Source organism: Stegodyphus dumicola, chromosome 10, assembly GCF_044657685.1.
Source record: "Stegodyphus dumicola isolate Sdum_Otavi_A_Nest chromosome 10, ASM4465768v1".
NCBI classification, from domain to species: Eukaryota; Metazoa; Arthropoda; class Arachnida; order Araneae; family Eresidae; genus Stegodyphus; species Stegodyphus dumicola.
The window spans coordinates 88203918-88222059 of record NC_140777.1 but is presented as its reverse complement, the minus strand read 5'-3'; the positions used below and the strand labels follow the sequence as shown (position 1 = coordinate 88222059).

General features: G+C 34.8%; 1 long non-coding RNA gene across 5 annotated transcripts in view; it reads left to right on the top strand.

The window, feature by feature from the left end:
* The window catches only part of LOC118194396 (uncharacterized), a 1067480-nt gene that overhangs the window by 959842 nt on the left and 89496 nt on the right, over positions 1-18142 (top strand). The window lies entirely within an intron of this gene.

Genomic DNA, 18142 nt, shown 5'->3' with positions numbered 1-18142 from the left:
GTTATTGCTATTCGGAGAAAACTTATGGTTTGGAAAACATAATTATTTGCACCCCTGGCTTCGAAGAAAGTTCGAAGTTTTTATGTGCACTCAAAAGCCATTGATGATACTGGTGGCGGTTCAGCTTGAAATTCTTCACATTCAATCGTTATCATCTTCACTATCATTACCTTTTTCATCTGTTTTAGCTTGAACTTCAGCTACAATATACTCGGGAGTAGTTATCCCGGAAGTGATAACATCGGCGTGAACAGATACATAATTTTCAAAATTTACAAATTCTTTTCTACTCGGCCCACCAGCGGCCGAGCGGTAAAGTCGCTGAACACTGGTAGTTCGGTCCGAGGTTCGAATCCCGCGAACGGGCTGGCTGCATGGGCGTTTTCGTGGTTTTCCCCATGTGTAACATGTATACGAGCCAGTTTCCCTTAGAAAGTCCTCCACGAAGGCATCCCTCCTCTTAGGCAGATAGCCCTCGAGGCTTTGCCATACTCGCGCACACACACTTTTCTACTCATTTCCAAATTTTCTGAGACATTTATTATTCCTTCTCCTTCAGTAATTTGTTCCTCTTAAGAAATGTCCACTCCAGACTTAACGGAAGCAATTGGTAATGCAAGTGGATGCAACGGTTTCCCATGCATCGTGCATTAAACTCATCGCTTCGAGTACGTTTATATAAGCATTTGAGGTTGTTCCTATTTTTCTCTTCTATCGAAAAGCATCAAATTCAGGTGCTTAAGAAAGTTTGATTTCAAACTTCTGATGATTACTTGGTCCGTAGGATGGATAACACTTGCAGAATTCGGTAGTAAAAATTCAATCCTGATCACTTCGCAAGATTTAAAAAAAAAAAAAAAAAAAAAAAAAAAGGCCTCTTTCACGTATTTGCAAGACTTACGACTCATCACTAACTATCGGTTAACTATCGCTAGCTTTCTTATATGATATATGACGCGAATGTTGTAAGGATCTTAAGTTTTACTAACCTTTGTTTTATTTTAAATCTTTACTATCACTTCTTATTTTCTACTTCCGGCCAGAATTAAAAGCTTTAACTTATTTATGCAAATTTGTCTGGCGAACGCCAAGTACTTAAGTTGTGGCTTTTTGCCAAGCGAGAGAGAGGAAGGAGTTGGTAGAAGCAGGCCGCTTGCCTTAGCAGTTTTACTCGGTTGCTGTTTGCCTTCCAGGCCAGAGGTTTAATCCTCTTAATAATTTTAAACGTATCGTAGTGTTAACGGTTCTCTGTACTACATACGACTTCCTGTTAATATACGGCCAATCTTCCACGTAGGCTCTTGTTTATTATTCCAAAGTTAAGTTAGAGTTTAGTTAATATTTTTATATTCTTACGTTCAGACCACAAGTGGTTGGTCTCTGTATTCCGAAGTCCGGAAGTCATTGTAAAGAGTGAAAAATAAAGGGTTTCGAATACCCTTCCTGTGTATCTTGTCTACTTCCCACATTTATTGAACATAGCTTTAGTAAGCTCCCTGTTCCGAGTCAGGTCCTTGAATGTTCCCAAAGCAAGTAAGGAGAAACACTGAACCTGATAATGTTAAAGAAAGAACGTTAAATAAATTTTTCCAAGAAAGGATTAGCTGAGCTGGAGAGGTGGAAATAAACAGAAATTTTATTAATCACAAAAATATTGCTCGCTGTAACCGGAATCTGCTCCGTAGGCTCCCGTAGGCTTAACATTGTACAAACCAATATTTTCTATTTCCCCGTTAAATCTGTGTTCTTGTTAAAGTTGTGTTCTTGTTTGCAGGGCTGGTTATAAGAGAGTTGTTGTATGTGTAATATATCACTTTATTCGAATGTTAGTTATAATTTCTTACAATTGGATTTGGGTGCAAATGTAGCACCAAAATTACTTGCATTTAGGGGAACGACCAGGTACCAATTAGATAAACTCAAGTAGTTCGACCCCAGCCGTTTGCGTTTTTATGTGTGAAGTAAATACGAGTAATTTCTCTTAGAAAATCCTCCACAAAGGTATCATTGTCTTTAGGCAGAAACTTTCACTGCCTTTTGCTTTGCCATAACAAAATAAATACAAATACTTGCATCTGGAAAGTTAATTTTTGTACTGTGTCACGAAATTTATAATTTTTTGCTTCTCTCTGATAGTGTTGATAGAGGAAAATATAATCCAAAGCTGCCGAATTATCAGTTTCATGAAAATGAGTGTCATTAGTCGTTTTCATAATGTTTACGATTTCGTAATTGTGCACATGTACTCAGAAAGTGTGCAGCTAGGAATTTCTCGTAAAATTTTTCGAAATTATCAGTTTTACAGAACTGAGTATACCATTGGCCATTTTCGTAAGTTTAATAATTTTGCAATTGCGTTCGCGTAGCCATAAACATGAAGCCAAGAGTTGCTCACGAAATGACCTCGCAGATTTAACGTACTTAATAATCGACTCATGACCACTGTTTGACTGATTAGTCGCCGAGTAGTTAAGATAGCTAAAACTGAGAATTCGTGTCAGGTTCGACGGCTGAATGGTCCGGGCGCATAGTTTGGTTTATGTGATTGCGGCAAAGCCTCGAGGGTTATCTACCTAATGAGAGGGATGCTTTTGTGGAGCACTTCCTAAGGGAACTGGCTTGTATACACGTTCCACATGAGAGAAACCACGAAAGTGCCCATGCAGCCAGCCCGTTCGTGAGATTCGAACCTCGAACCGAACTACCAGTGTTCAGCGACTCTACCGTTCGGCCGCTGGTGGGCTTATGCCCGCATAGTAAACTAAAGCCAGAGCCCCTGACCCAGAAGGCTCGAGGCCTCTCATACAAGGTTGATAGAACTCCAGGGCCTATCCGAGAGGGCGCCATCCATACCGGTCGCTGCAAAGCGAATAGATATCTGGATAAAATTCATCGGAGAAGATACCGACGGGCGACCGTCACTAAGAAATCCACAGGGCCGATCTCAACTCCGACTACTCAAATAAGTTACAATTCCAACGTGAGGGGTTACCACTCCCTCCCGCGGTACTATTTCTTGGACATTTCAAGAGCTAGACTTCGTCCTTCCCTCCACACTAATGGAGGTAGGAAGTTAGACCTTTCTTACCTCCATGTCCACACCGACGGACCCCTCGGACCGCCTCGGACGGCCGTTGGAATCTGACCATGTAGCATCCCCACAACCAGGGCCCAAGACAAGACAGTACCAGTACGGTCCCTGCCAAACCCGAACCAACCACCGAATAAACGATGGTTCTAATCTATGTGAAGATTGATCATTTGCTCTGCAGGCCGAAGATGCCTAGACATAAGTCTAGCCAGTTGTCTTCAAGAAACCCAGGTCTCCTCCCATATATGGGTCGCTTCCGGTAATTCCGCCCACTCGGACCACAGATTTAGTTGTCCAGCACCGTTAGCCTATGCCAGTTAGCCTTTGGCAGCATAGTTTCCAGCGCGCGCCACGAGGAGGCCGATGCTAAACTGAGGGAGACGAGACGAACCTCCTCCCTCGGCACTCGCACTTTTGGAACAAACACCGGGTCTCCTTCCGCCAGCAGTCGCTTCCGGATATTCGTCTTCAGGTCTCAGGTTTATGCCCGCATAGTATTTTCGTAATTTTCCGAATGTGCAATGCGAAATAAGAGTCATTTTCCCTTAGAAAAATCTTCCATCAAAGCTCGTAAGATTCCTCGGCAAGTGGATTGGATTATTTTATTACAATAAAACCGATAAAAGGTGCTTGCAGAAAAGGATGTTTTTTATAAATGGCTTTCTAAAACCGTTATCAGACTTGCAAATTTTCCGTCAGTGCGCATCGGAAGAAACATTACCTGGAATCTTTGCTTTCGGGATATCTGATTGGTGAAAAACCTACGCGGGATACAGCTATAAACGAAGCATTTTCACCTCTAGGAACCCTCCAGTTGCAAACAATTGCGGAAGAATCTCATTTCTTGAAAACATTTCTTATAGCTTCGCTGTGTTTAACTATCGTTCGTTTGTTTAATTTGAATTCAAAAAATAATTAAACGTAAGTAGATAAAATCTAAAAGTTTGATTACGCTCAAAATAGCGTTTTTTTAACTTTTTGTGTGTTACCTTTATTTATTAAACATCATGTTCTTCGCACTTAAACCACATAAAATTCAATTCAACAGCAACATCAGAAAGTATTTAAAAACAACAAATCAGCATATCTTTGGAATTTCCGATACACAGCCTTGCGCGCTGGAGATAAAAATGTCTTTTTCTGTACAGTGTTGCCATTGCTCGATTTGAAATCGTTGCATTTGCTCATCAAAAATTCGTTAACGTTTTGAAAAATTTGAAAAAGATAATAAAACAAATTCGAAATTCCAAATTAGGGCTTCTAAGTGCCTATGTTCGATTGGAGGGCTACGTTATTCGAAATTTGATGGTTCTAGGCACCGTTGTTTTTCCACAGTGTGAGATACATTCATGTAGATTCTTCGTTACTTAGTTTATTAAAATATAATACATGGCGATACATTTGGTGGCAACAGTTTGAAAAGTAAAACAACGCAGAAAGAGAAACGACCCAAAATGCTGTTTTGAGACTGATAGCCCTTTGGGCAAAAAATTATTTTTTATTTTAAAAAATTAAAACATATAGCGAAATTTTGATTAAACAGAAATAACCAGGTTAAATCATAATTTTTTTTAATTGTAAAGTATTAATATAGCAGGATTAATATTACACATATTTTTAAATTTTTGCAATTATAATTTATAATAATAATTTTAAGAAACTCATAAATAAAATAAAACTAGCAAATCAAATAATAAGTTTACTTGATCCAGAGGGTGGAGGGGAAGAACAAATATTTCGGGCAACTGGAATTATGTTCTGTATGCTTATAAAAATACCATGTTTTCCCAAAAAAGAAATTTCGTGATGTCCCAAGGACTAAATAAATTTCTCCAAGTAAGCAAGAAGGGGGGGGGAATTACGAGCTCAAACATTCATGTCCTAGTGCCATACGAATGAAGGCTGAAGAACTTTGCAGAAAGAAAAGAAAAAATAATAATAAATAAATAAATAAATAAAGCAAAATAAAATAAACTCTTGTAAAACGGCGAAAACGAATCAGGCCACCAAATCTTGTGGTTCCAGTTAACTGAAAATTTTCGCAACGCCCTCTTCAGTCTCCGAAAAGAGGCCGCCATAAAATATTAAATTCTATTTCAACCTCCTATTCGTTCTAAGACGTCTCCAACTATACCTCAATCTCTAAACATTATTATTTACATTACCTGGGATGCTATCCCCCCCGCCTCCATTGCGTTCAACTTTTCAATTCCCATTTCAAAATCCATTTTCTATCACAATCCAATAGCGTCTCCTCGTTGCATGGGCGGCTCGCGGGATGCGTTTCTTAATATAGCTCCGAATATTTATGGTGTAATGTAATAATAATAATGATAATAATAATATAAAAGATCGATTTACAAGGCGCTAATCTTACCGATATGAATTTTAGGGGTGGAGGGATAAGATGGAAGATTGGAAGTTCGGAATCGGTGAAGAAGCGGAGAAGGGGCAGAGAAGTTTCCAAGAGGGGGAAGAGAGGAATATTATTCAGATTTTCGGGATTGAAAATGGTTCGGAAAATGAGAAATCCGGGAATTGGTGATGGTTCCAGTCAGCGAGAGATGTTGATGGAGTAGGTAGGGGTGGAAAAGGAGGAAATGGGTATAATCCGCTTTCTCTGATATGCACTTGAAGATCAAGTGACGAGGAATGTATGAAGGAAATATGAAAGGTTTGTTTCCTCTCTGAAGGAGAGAGAATTTCGCTTTTAGAAGAGGAGAAAATTTTCACCTCTTTTCTTTGAAGATCGCAGTGGTTTCTAGTTTGGGAAAAATTTCTGGAAGTTTTGATGACGGTAGCGGTTTGTCTGTTGTACTAACGCTGAGTGTTTTTTAAATCAGAGAGTTTACAAAGTGTGCTTTAATACTTGTGTGTGGGGGGGAATTAAATGAGAAAACTGTTTAAAGTGGGTATTGTATATTTGAAACCGAAGAATTTTCATTTCATGTATACAAAATTAAATTCACATTCTTATTCTTTATAGATCAAAATAATTTTTAGTGTATGAAAGTACTCAATTGCGACATTTTTAAGAGTGCCCCATGCATAGAGGTTTCTTTGAAGGAAACTGGCTTGTATTCATCTTACAAATAGGCGAATAGGGAAAAACTGTTAACCAGAGAACAGGGGCTCCATTACCTAGCTGACATGATGTCTGCCTTACACGGATTAAAGCCCCTGCCTCCAGAAGCTATTTATTATAACTAAGCAGAATAAGTTTACAGTGGCATACAAGGCCTTCAAGAATGCAAGAACATAAGTAACACAGTCATTAATAAACCCTAAAGAAAGCATGTTACAAGTAGTACTTATAGCATTCAAACAATAAACCGAGTATACTTTCATAATTTGTACTGAAAATACGAAATACTTTCAAAACTGAGTCCAACTAATTTAAATAAAAACTATGGTACAAACAAACAAATAAAATATAATACATCCATTACTGTATTATACACAATTAATTTCAATTAGATTCACAATTTCAAGAAGAACCATTCAATTTAGAAAAAATGCATAAAGATAAACTAAGACAATAATAAACTGCCAAATAAAATTCTTTCATATGAATTCAGAATTAAGAACGAATAACTTTGATAACTGAACAATATTATCATAAAATACACTGAACCTGAGATATTATTACAATACAAAACATAAAATTGGTTTAAAAACAAAACCACTCCAAGTAATATAAAAACTCTACATCAGGTTCGCTGGCAACGCGATAGAAATACAGTACAAGAATAATGCCAACATAAAGATATGAAAAATTTCAAATTCAAAAACCAAATGCATTCAAAAATAATTCAAAGAAAATTATTATAAAATACTGCCTTAAATGCACATTTTACAAGTAAAACTAATCAAATTCACAAAAGCAGGTCAACTATTCAATTCAGAAAAGTGCGAAAAGGTATACAAAATAATTATTCTAGATTACGTTTGCTGGCATCGCTAAGACAAATGCAATACTAGAAAAATGCTGACATAAAATTTTACAGAATTTCAAAATCAAATACAAAATGCATTCAAGATTAAAGCAAAGAAAATTAATATAAAATAACTATCATGAATTCAAATTTTTATAATAGAATGCACAATTAATGTCTATCAAATTCACCAAAGCGAATCAATTCAATTAAAAAAAGAATGCATTACAGTATGCAAAATAATTAAAATTGTCACAAAAATTTTCTCTTAAATTTAGTAAAACTCTAACAGTCGCTGAAAGTCATTTACTCACTCCCAATAAAGATGAAATAGGGAAAAACTACAGAAACCATGTTATCAAGAATAATATGAATACAAGCAAACTCTTTCAGCTACCAAGAATTAAACCTAAGAAGAATTAGTCAGTGCCCTACGGCCCACTTGCAGCTGAGAAGATAATTCCACAAACGTTGGTAATTCGACCCGAATTTAAATACCGGAGAAAAGGCTGGCTGCAAGATCACTTCAGCGCTTTCCACCCAATTTCCATTAGAAAGTTCTTCACGAAGATATCCATTCTTTTAAACGCGATAGCCTTAGCTTTGCCATAATCAAATAATGAAGTCCAGTTGGAAAGGTTAAAAATCAACCTTACCATTCCTAGTATCCGAAATCTGAACCTCTTAAGGCTAGCCGAACATGCTGCCAGTTATACAACGAAGACAAGCGGGATTATTCCTGATATTTTACAAAATTGATTACGTGTAAATCTGTAAAACTATAACCAGTTAAAAGATATCGAAAGATCTCTTAGGTAGTTGGTCCATCAGCGGTCGAGCGGTAAAGTCACTGAACACTAATAATTCCGTCCAGGGCTCGAATCCCGGCGAACGGCCTGGCTGCATAGGCGTAGTCGTGGTTTTCCCCATTTGTAAAGTGTATACGAGCCAGTTTTCCTTAGAAAGTCCTCCACGAAGGCATCGCTTTTCTTAGGCAGATTACCCTCGAGTGCTTTGTCATAACTAAATAAAACAAACCAAACGTCTTAAGCGTTTAATGAAAAGTACGCACGTTATTATAAACTTTTTTAGGAAACACACACACACACATATATACAAATATATATATTAGAAAGTCCGGCTGTCATACGAAATGACCGCTGTTCTAGATATTATAAATTGTAATTAAAATGATTTGTGCAAAGGTGTCTGCTAATTCAAACTGAATTACCCAGGGCAAGCGGCGAGGACGCCCCTTTGCTTACTGCCCCACAGGGTTTCCCCCTTCTACTTGCTTAATTGCTTAAAGTAGAGGGCATTGAAGTAAACCACTGGCGGTACATTTTTTAAGAGCCACCGCTAGCTTGATAAATAAAGGTGATTTAAATAATAAAATGTTAATTCACATGTCAAAGATCTCTTTGTACACAACATTTCTTGTGTAGATCTTTCCATCATTTTTAAGCTCGTCCTGCAGAGGATCATCCATTATTTTTAATTTTACGTCCAATCTTTCACGAACTCTTGAACAGGCAACATAAAGTTGACCGTGTCCAAATGCAGGCTCAGGGAAAAAAAAATGCCAACACGCTTAAGCGTTTGGCCCTGAGACTTATGGATGGTCATAGCAAAGGCAAGTTTTACAGGAAATTGTCTACGTCTCAATTGAAACGGCAACCCTGTGCCGTGGCAACTTCATCCCATTGGCTAGTACAGTTACGCAAGCAACCCATAAACTATCGGCGACAAACAGACACTTAAGCCGCATATAATAAAAATATTTATTTATTTCATTTTATTTGTTTTTCATCATTGCCGGTTTTTGCCGGTTGCATATTTCCGAATTCTATTATATATAGATGTTAAATTTATTTATTTATTAACTGTTAAATGTACTTGCTCTTGTATTTTTAATTTTTCCTGCTTAGCTTTCTCACAATATTCGTCATGCGCTGCACTACACGGGGAATAAAACAATTTAAAGTTACGCAAGCAACCGATAAACTATCGGCGACAAACACTTAAGCCGCATATATATAAGATGTTTATATATATGTTTCTAATTCTACATAATAACGTATTTGATAGCAGTTTAAAAAAAGTCGTGGAGACAAAAAGTTCTTTATTCTGCATTTAAATGATGTATTTATAAAATTAAAAACGAATTGTTACGTGTATGTTCGTGTATTAGCGTCAAATACATCCTGTATTCACTTATTTTTGTCTACGTAACCGGCCCATAATAATATTGCTATACTAGGTAAAAACTGTTTAGATAATTCATTTTGGCAACATTATACGAACTGAGAACTATTTAGTGGCTTTATTACCTCGATCTCTGTTAACGTAAAATTTCCTAATTATAAATTACGAATTTATTAATTGCTTTCGATGTTATAATTAAGACAGCAGCTTTTATTTTAAAACGATGTAAAAATGTTTTCCAGAGCTTTAGAGAGCCATGACGAAGAAAAAGGTGTTAAAATATATTCTTAAAAGATACTTGTGATAACTGTTGCTAGAAAAAAAAATGAGTTTTTATCTATGCTTTTGTTGAAAGGAAAATTTTACAAGTATTAAATCCTATATAAATATGGATTTTCTGTATCAAAACTGGGCAAAATTAACTTATTATTTGATTTTATTTTTAATTATGGTTTCCTTAAAGTATTTTAAGCACACCCTGAAACTTAACACAGTATCTGAAGTCAGTATTTTTCATCTCCATATTAAAATGAACAGTAATATTGTATACGTTACATAATTCATATTTAATAGAAAATATACTTTTCCACACTTCACCCTTATAACTACAGTGGTAGCCAAAATTGTGGACACATTTGGAAATTTTTGTGTTTTTGAACTTTGTATGCTTATAGAAAATGTGACGTTTCGCAAAATGCAAACTTGTATATATCATTTTAAAGAGAATTTATTACTGAATTCAATACAAAACACAAAATTCAACTATTTGCAACACAAAAAAGTTATATGTACTTTAATATAAATAAAAAACACAGTTATGAAGTGGTTCGTAATGTCTAGCTCTCCTGGCCAATCACTGTTCTTGTTCTGAGAACAAATCAAATGTTAGTAACTGCCAATAGAAGCTGACATCATGTTTACACTTGAAAGAATTCATTATTTTCCTTTGTTCTGCAGAAGGAGGACCTGTTTCTTATATTCGCAATTACAAGTAAGAATTTTTGTAAAAATTTTTAATATTTAGTCAAGAAGCAATGACATCAGATAAAAGAGTAGATTGGACACCTAGAAAGAGATGTAATATTATTGTGTTACGAGAAAGGGGTCTTTCCTATGCTGAAATTGCAAGACAGGTGGGTGGTTCAGTGACTACATCTGGAGTCCGAAAGTTTTGTTTACGATATCAGGAGACAAATTCAACAAAAAACAAAGAAGGAAAAGGCCGAAAAAGATGCACCACATCTATTGATGACAGAAGAATAAAAAGACTATGTCTCCAATATAGAAAAATGTCATCAGCGGCCATCAGAAATGATCTGAATGATGCTGGTGTTTCTGTCAGTTTAAGAACAATCGGGAGAGATTAACAGATGTTGGACTGAGAGGTAGAATTCCACGAAAAAAGCCTTATCTTAATTTTCAGCAACGAAAAAAAGGACTACAGTGGGCAAAGGAACACATTAATTGGACAGACGATCAGTGGTCACAAGTTATATGGAGTGATGAAACTAAGATATCGTTATTCGGTAATGATAGGCGAAAATATGTAAGACGTAGAATAGGAGAAGAGCTACATCCTGAGTGCATTCAAGCAACTGTGAAGAACCCAGCTAGTTTTATGATTTGGTCATGCATGTCAGCAGATGGTATTGGTCGCCTTCATGTCATCGATGGGACACTGAATGCCAGAAAATACATTGACACTATTCTAGAACCAAAACTTCTACCTTCCATCAGAGATCTCTTTCCCAACAATGCTTCGTTTATTTTTCAGCAGGATTCTGCTCCTTGCCACCCGGCCAAAATATCGAAAGAGCGGTTTTGTACAAAGAGCATTAAATTCTTGTCATGGCCAGGAAACAGTGCTGACCTCAATCCTATCGAAAATTTGTGGCACTGTTTGAAAACTCCGAATGAGAAGCTAATAAAATAAAAGGGAACTAATTGAGGCTATAATTGTTTCCTGGCATCATGTAATAACGAAAGAAGAGCTTAAAACTCTTGTCAGCTCAATGAAACGTTGATGTGAAGCTGTAATCAAAAATAAAGGGTACCCTACTAAGTACTGATAACTCACTGGAATCATCACTATCTAATGTATATCGATAACTATTATCGTTTAATTTTTTTTGTATTGCAAATAATTGAATTTTGTGTTTTGTATTGTATTCAGTAATAAATTCTCTTTAAAAATGATATATACAAGTTTGCATTTTATGAAACAACGTAAAGTTCAAAAACATAAATATTTCCAAAAGTGTCCACAATTTTGGCCACCACTGTGCATGCATCATATCAAAAGCAAAAGAAAAAAAAATTAGTGCAACATGAGAGGAAATTATATTCTATACATGGTGTCCCAGAATAAAGTCGCAATTGCGATAGTAGTGGTTTGGTAGTCTATGGGCAAAAATGTCTTCTGAGTATATGAGTGGAATACTCATAACTCATACATGAGTTATGAGACGTTTAACATCATTGAACATTGAGGAGGAAGCTAGCAGGTTGCTCAGAGAGGAATGTTGTGGATCCGTAGCATAATGTTTTCAGTATGGTGCAAGGATTCCTGATAAGAGCATCCGGGTATTTAAATAATGCCGGATCTCCTGATAGGATATTCAGTAATAAAACGGACGCGGAGGCAGCTAGTCTCTGTATCCTCTAATTACTGACGTTCAATGCCCGGTCAATGGTAAACAGCATCTTCTTTGTTACATGTTCATAGGCCCCTTTTACTTTACATCGTATGTCTGGCGACTTTATTCTGAGTTACTTTGTACATTGCAAAAAAATTCTGATCTTTCTTCGAAGATAATTTGCCTAAATATAAAACATCAAAAATACTGATCAGATACGTTGAATGTCAAAGCTTACTGATGTAGAACTTTTGAAGAAATTAGAGTCATAGAAAAAACGGAAACAAAATTCTATATGCGTATGCTAACTTCTGCAAGAATCTGACATTTATCTGTTATTTTTTAGAAAAATTACAATATAGAATTAAAACAGAAATCTCGTTCTCACATGTGTATGCGGAAAGGGGAAGACACCTGAGGTACATGAAATTATTTTTCTATTTTCATGCATCATTTTCAAACGCATTCTAAAAACTTCAAACTCACGAGTTTCAGCAATGAGATTTCAAGCGCTAAATCCTGGACCTTTCTAACTTGCACAAAGCATTGCTTTAATACTTTTAAATAGCTAGAATAAACTTTGGGGGGAAAGTATTTTTTACAAAAACCCTAATGCTATAGAAACTGTAATAATTATCTGTGAAATAATTACAACTATTAGCTATTTTTTCTTAAGAAAATGAAGAATGTTATGCTTAAGCGTAAATTTTTAGAACCTAAACGAAGCATATTGATTAATGGTCACATTATACACTTATGTTTCATGAATTGTTACATTATACACTCACGTTACATGAATGGTTACATTTTACACTCACATTACATGAATGGTTACATTTTACACTCACATTACATTAATGTTTACATTTCACACTCACATTACATTAATGGTTTGAAGATAAACTGCAATTAATTATTATTTTCCTCTGTCAAAGAAAAATTTAAGATTTATTAGTTCTACTTTCCGCTAAGGTAAACACCAAACAAATTCCACCTTCAATTTAAATTTTCAAAAATAGTTGGTTCGAAACTGAATTCCAAACGGTTTGTGTCAAATAACATGACAAAGCGTCAGTAGCCTGTCTCATTTTATAACATATATTGCTATTGAATGACATGTGTAAAGTATTAACTACGACAAAAAAGAATACGAGATTCTACCCCCCTCTTCATTTAATCAATATCAAAATGCAGAACATGTCTTATTTCCATAATATGGTTGCAATAAACCATTCACGTACTGTGAGGGGGGGAAAAGAACTGATTAACATTCAATGAATACGCGAAATCTAACTGTTGCCATTGCACATTCACAAAAAAAGACGCAACGTCTGGTTTTGATTGCTCCGTGACAGTAATTGAACTGGCAGATTTTAACATTCATTCCTTATAAAAGCTTCACTTTCAACGAGCAATAAATCTAAGTTTAGAGGTAATTAGTGATTAAAAATGGATTCAATGAGTATAAAATTTGGTAAAAACATTCATATATACACATGAATCCATTGAAGTCTTAATTTGTGAATAAATTCTAAGAATGTAAATGAAGTCAGTGGTAAAAGACTCCGCAGTGTTGCCAACAAACTGAGTATAAACTATGGAAATTATTATATTTGTCGTCAGGATATAATTAAATATTTACGCTTCTAATCCAAGATGGAAGTCCTCCTCATAAATATTAATTTTTTCGAGCCGCTTAAGATTAATAGTGTATAAAATTGTTATCAGGAGAAGTTCTTGGAGAATTTTTCATATTCTCAAAAGTACAATTTTCAGCATAAGAAAGTCAGACCGACGGAATTTTTTTTTTTTTTTTTTTTTTTTTGTCACTAAACCTCACTATACGATTGCGATTTTCTAAACCTCATTCTATAGTGATTAGAATGTTTTAATGTATTTTTTATATCAGAATAAGACGACTCTACGGACTCCATACTTTTCTCTTTTTTCATTAATAGCTTTTCATACTCAATAGCAATATTTCTTTTCCGCTTAATATGAGTCATTCAAAACCATAAAACAGACTGTTTTGCGACATGCATTCTATCGCCCTTCTATTGGGGGCACTTTTCATCTCCAAATCTTAAAAGAACATTTTCTCACTCAGTTATTTATTTCACTCAGTTAATGCTAAGGAATCCTATGATTCCAAGTCTACACCAAGTCCAAGTATTCCAAGTCCAAGTTTAACATTGTTCAATCGATTTCAGGCAGAGCTGCTAGTGCTGCAACAGCAATATGCTTCCAGGCATTGTCTTAAAGCAAAAATCACTAATCTAAGAAAATTGTTCTTTAATCGTCTTTTTCTCCGCATGCTTTCCACCACACACACCATACGGTGTGTTCTCAGGGCTCTCCATAATAGTCATCACTCACTGTTTGCCCACGGGTTGGCAATGTTAACATGTAGTCTAGGTGAAAGGCCTTCCAGATCGTTCTTTGTCGATCACTTACCTGCGGATTGCCATCTTTCGAATACGTCCATCACTGAATACGACTCAGTTTCCTCCACCATATGCATGCCACAATATTTTAAGTGTTCCATCATCACTCTTACTAAGATTAACACCATATTATATCAAATCATTGTCATATTTTTGACAGACAGGTCTTTGTTAGGCGTTATGTTGAAATGCAATAGGTGCTTCCACTCACTATAACTAAATAATGCACGCTATGGCCATCCATCTGCAAGTTCGGGCTTTTTGATGTAGGACCTTCAAGAAACCAAACACAAGTTTATTATGCCTATGGCTAGGATGGAGAGAAGTAAGTACTCTTAAGAGTTTTAAAGCAGTTCTTGGGGTTATATAACAAGAATATCAAAAATAAAAGATTACAAGTTTTAGTTCTTTATTTTAGATATTAGTGTAGTACTTCGACCTATAATAGGACATACGTCTAATTTATTATTATAAAAATTTTCAGAGACTTAACATATAACAATGGTAGGAAATCTTTAGTAAACGATCTATTTCCCAAAAAGCAAATTTTAGAACATATCTTTTTTTAAAAAAAATCTGAAGTCATAATAATTCAAATTCTAATCGAAAGTGATTCATGAAATCAGCTTAACAAATTCTGCACTAATGTAATGTAATGTAACACGTTTTTATCCTGGTGAAAGTTATACGAATAGATCTGCTTTTGTCATTGATTTAAGAGAAAGATAAAGCTGCAATATATCTAACCCAGTTTCGGCAGAAGTAATATTAAACACCACTTTTATTTCAAGGAAGCCCTTATGTGTAGTTCATCTTAGAAGGTGTCCAAATAAACATTCGAGAATATTCTAATATTTACGAAGATCACTTACAACTTCACAAATTTTGAATTTGGAGTGACTGATGAGAACACTTGATGAAGATTCTTCAGTATTACACAGAACAGTTCCAAAGACGCGTAACAGTCATCGAAAAGTATGACAAACGCGCTGAAGCTATCAGCAACACAGCCTTCAGGCTATAACTGCGAAGACAGCTTTACGACAGAGCACTAAAGTATAGCTCCCGATTCGGCCGATCGCTCAAGAGCTATTCTCTGAACTCAAGACACTACTACTAAACTCACTCAACGTACTCTATACTAATCAAGATACTTTTACTCTGCATAGAGGCAGAATATATATAACTTTAACCTACCTTCGAGAATATTCTCGGAAAACCGCTAAGAATGTGTTCTAAAATGTTCTCGCTCTGTCTATGGCATATTGCCAGTGTTGTCACCAAATGCCGCCAAATTGGCGATTTTACACCAAATCTGACAACCCTGCCTTTTCTTGCCACTCTCTGGCAATCCTAAACCCGCTTTGCGGGGAAGCTACCTTACCGTAGATGGGCATTTCGCAACAGTATTTAACGACGTATTCATGATAATTACAGTTTTTTTCATAAAATTAATAACTAAAAGAATTTGGTTTACCTCAAAGTACCAATCGAAACCTGAGGCTATTTTGTGCTGTAATTAAAAATCTGATAAGCCATTAAACAACAAAAACATTAACTTATAGTTTAAGCCAGGCAATGCTCAAAGATAATTCCCAATAAAGGCAACAAATACCAATAAAAATAAAATATCATTTCTTTTGCTTAATAAGGAGTGTTTCTATTGATCGCTTTTACAACCTTCATTTTAAGCTTATCGGCAGCAATACATTTTCGAACTTTAATTTTGAGCCTAAGGAGTAATAATCCTTTTAAAGCTAATTAATTTTGTTAATGCTAGATGTGAAGTGATACGAAATGATCTCAGTTGCAAGTTTATTTTAAAATTAATTTCTCCCCCCCTTTTTTTTTTTTTTTTTTTTTTTGAGAATCTGGACCAATTCACAAAAGGTGCACAAGATTACAGACGATCCACAGGATTTTTCCCCAAAAGATGCATACTTTATCAAATGAAAAGGAAGTTAATAGATATGACATCATTTCCTGTAAGTCAGGGTTCATATTTTAAAATCGGGATAAACCTAATTCTTTTATCATTATGATAGAATTAATGAGATGACGAGTATGGGATGAAACATATACATGTTACTCATTTTAAAACGTTAATAGAAAAATTCCAACATCATAGTTACGTAATTTTATTCAGAAAAATACTTTAACGAACTTTACATTTTAGTATCTGTCCAAAAGCTGCTGCCCTAGGTATTTTAAACATAAAACATGTGGGAAATTGTATTGTAAAAAACCATTTTAATAATGAAATTGATGTCGGAACATCTTAAGAGGAAAACATGTGAGAAATTTTATTGTACAAAAACATTTAAAGGGAAAAGCTACTGCGAGGGAAAAAAATATGAGTACTTGGAAATACAATGTTAGTACACAATCCATATTACAGTACAAAATTCGTAACATTTGCAAATTAATCAGGTAAATTACTAAACTTATTTCTTCCTGCATTTTGCAAATTTGCAAGAAAAAACAAAAATGACTAATTACCAAGTCATTAAAACGTAAATTATAACATGTAAACAAACCAATCTTCTATAATTGAGATGAATTGAGAGTGGTTAGAAATGTAGAATAAAAAAAATGAAGGAAAATCCATACTAACTAATAATCAGGACATGACGTAAATTAATAAAGATGTGGAAGTGAAGGATAATGATATAATTAATAATAAAGAGGCAGAAATGAATCTTAAGGGGCCCAGTTGTAAATAAATGTAAAGTCTGAAATGAAATATTTATTAAAAATATGACAACAAAATGAGACTGATGTAGGTAAAATCTTCCAATATAATGAACTTGAATGTAGAAATAAAGTAAAGGAAAAGGAAAGGATTATTTTAGAAGTTATAAATAAAAGAAATGGAAATTAAAAATAAAAGCTCAATAATGAATGCTTGGGTATGACTGATGATTTATTTGGAAGTAAATTTAAATTTGGCATTTCGATTTTCAGAGTTCTGAAACTTTAAAAATTCTGAGAATCTAAATTTTTAAGAACATAAAAATAATTCAAACACCTCAATGGGAAGTTACCTAATATGTATGTAATATATGAAGAAGTATTATTTTTAGTAAAATACTGTATGAGTTGTAATGTTTCTCGCTGTTTTGTTTATGATAAAATGTCTAGGAATCTAGTGAACTAAGTAGCGATTTATCCTGAGTTAAAGTACTAACGTCGACTCGAGTAGGTTGAAATACCCTTTTATTCACTCAAAGAAATAATGCAGATGGCCCCTTCTGGGGCTTAGAGGAAAGCCTCCACTCGGGCCTTTAAATCAGGATAAGAAAATAAGAGACTAATCTAATACTAACTAAAACAGACATATCCAAAGCTAGACACAAATACCTAACGTACTTGGTACTTATTTTACACTATTCGGCGATTATCAATAAGTTGAACCCTCTTTAAATACTACTTCTAACTTATTAGCATTCAATGCGATTCTAAAAACTCATTTTGGTAGGGCGTTGTAAATGAGAAGCAAGAATTGGAAGGAAAGGGTTTTAAAATTAAAAAATTAACATACACCTTACAGAGTGACTAAATCAACAATTATTTAAGTTTTGAAAAACTTACAAACTACTTGAAACAGGAAATAGAATTGTTTTGTAACATTCCTTTTGCCATGGTAGTTATCATCTTCAAATTTGTAAGTAACATTAGGCATGGAGATATCATTTCAATGTTAAATATTTAGAAATCACTTGGATTAAATTTAGGAAATGACAACGACAGTGTAAAAATATGACAGACGCTATGGTTAAAGGAAACTAGATGCAGAACAAGATTTTGAATGTTGTCATAGTTATTTCAGAA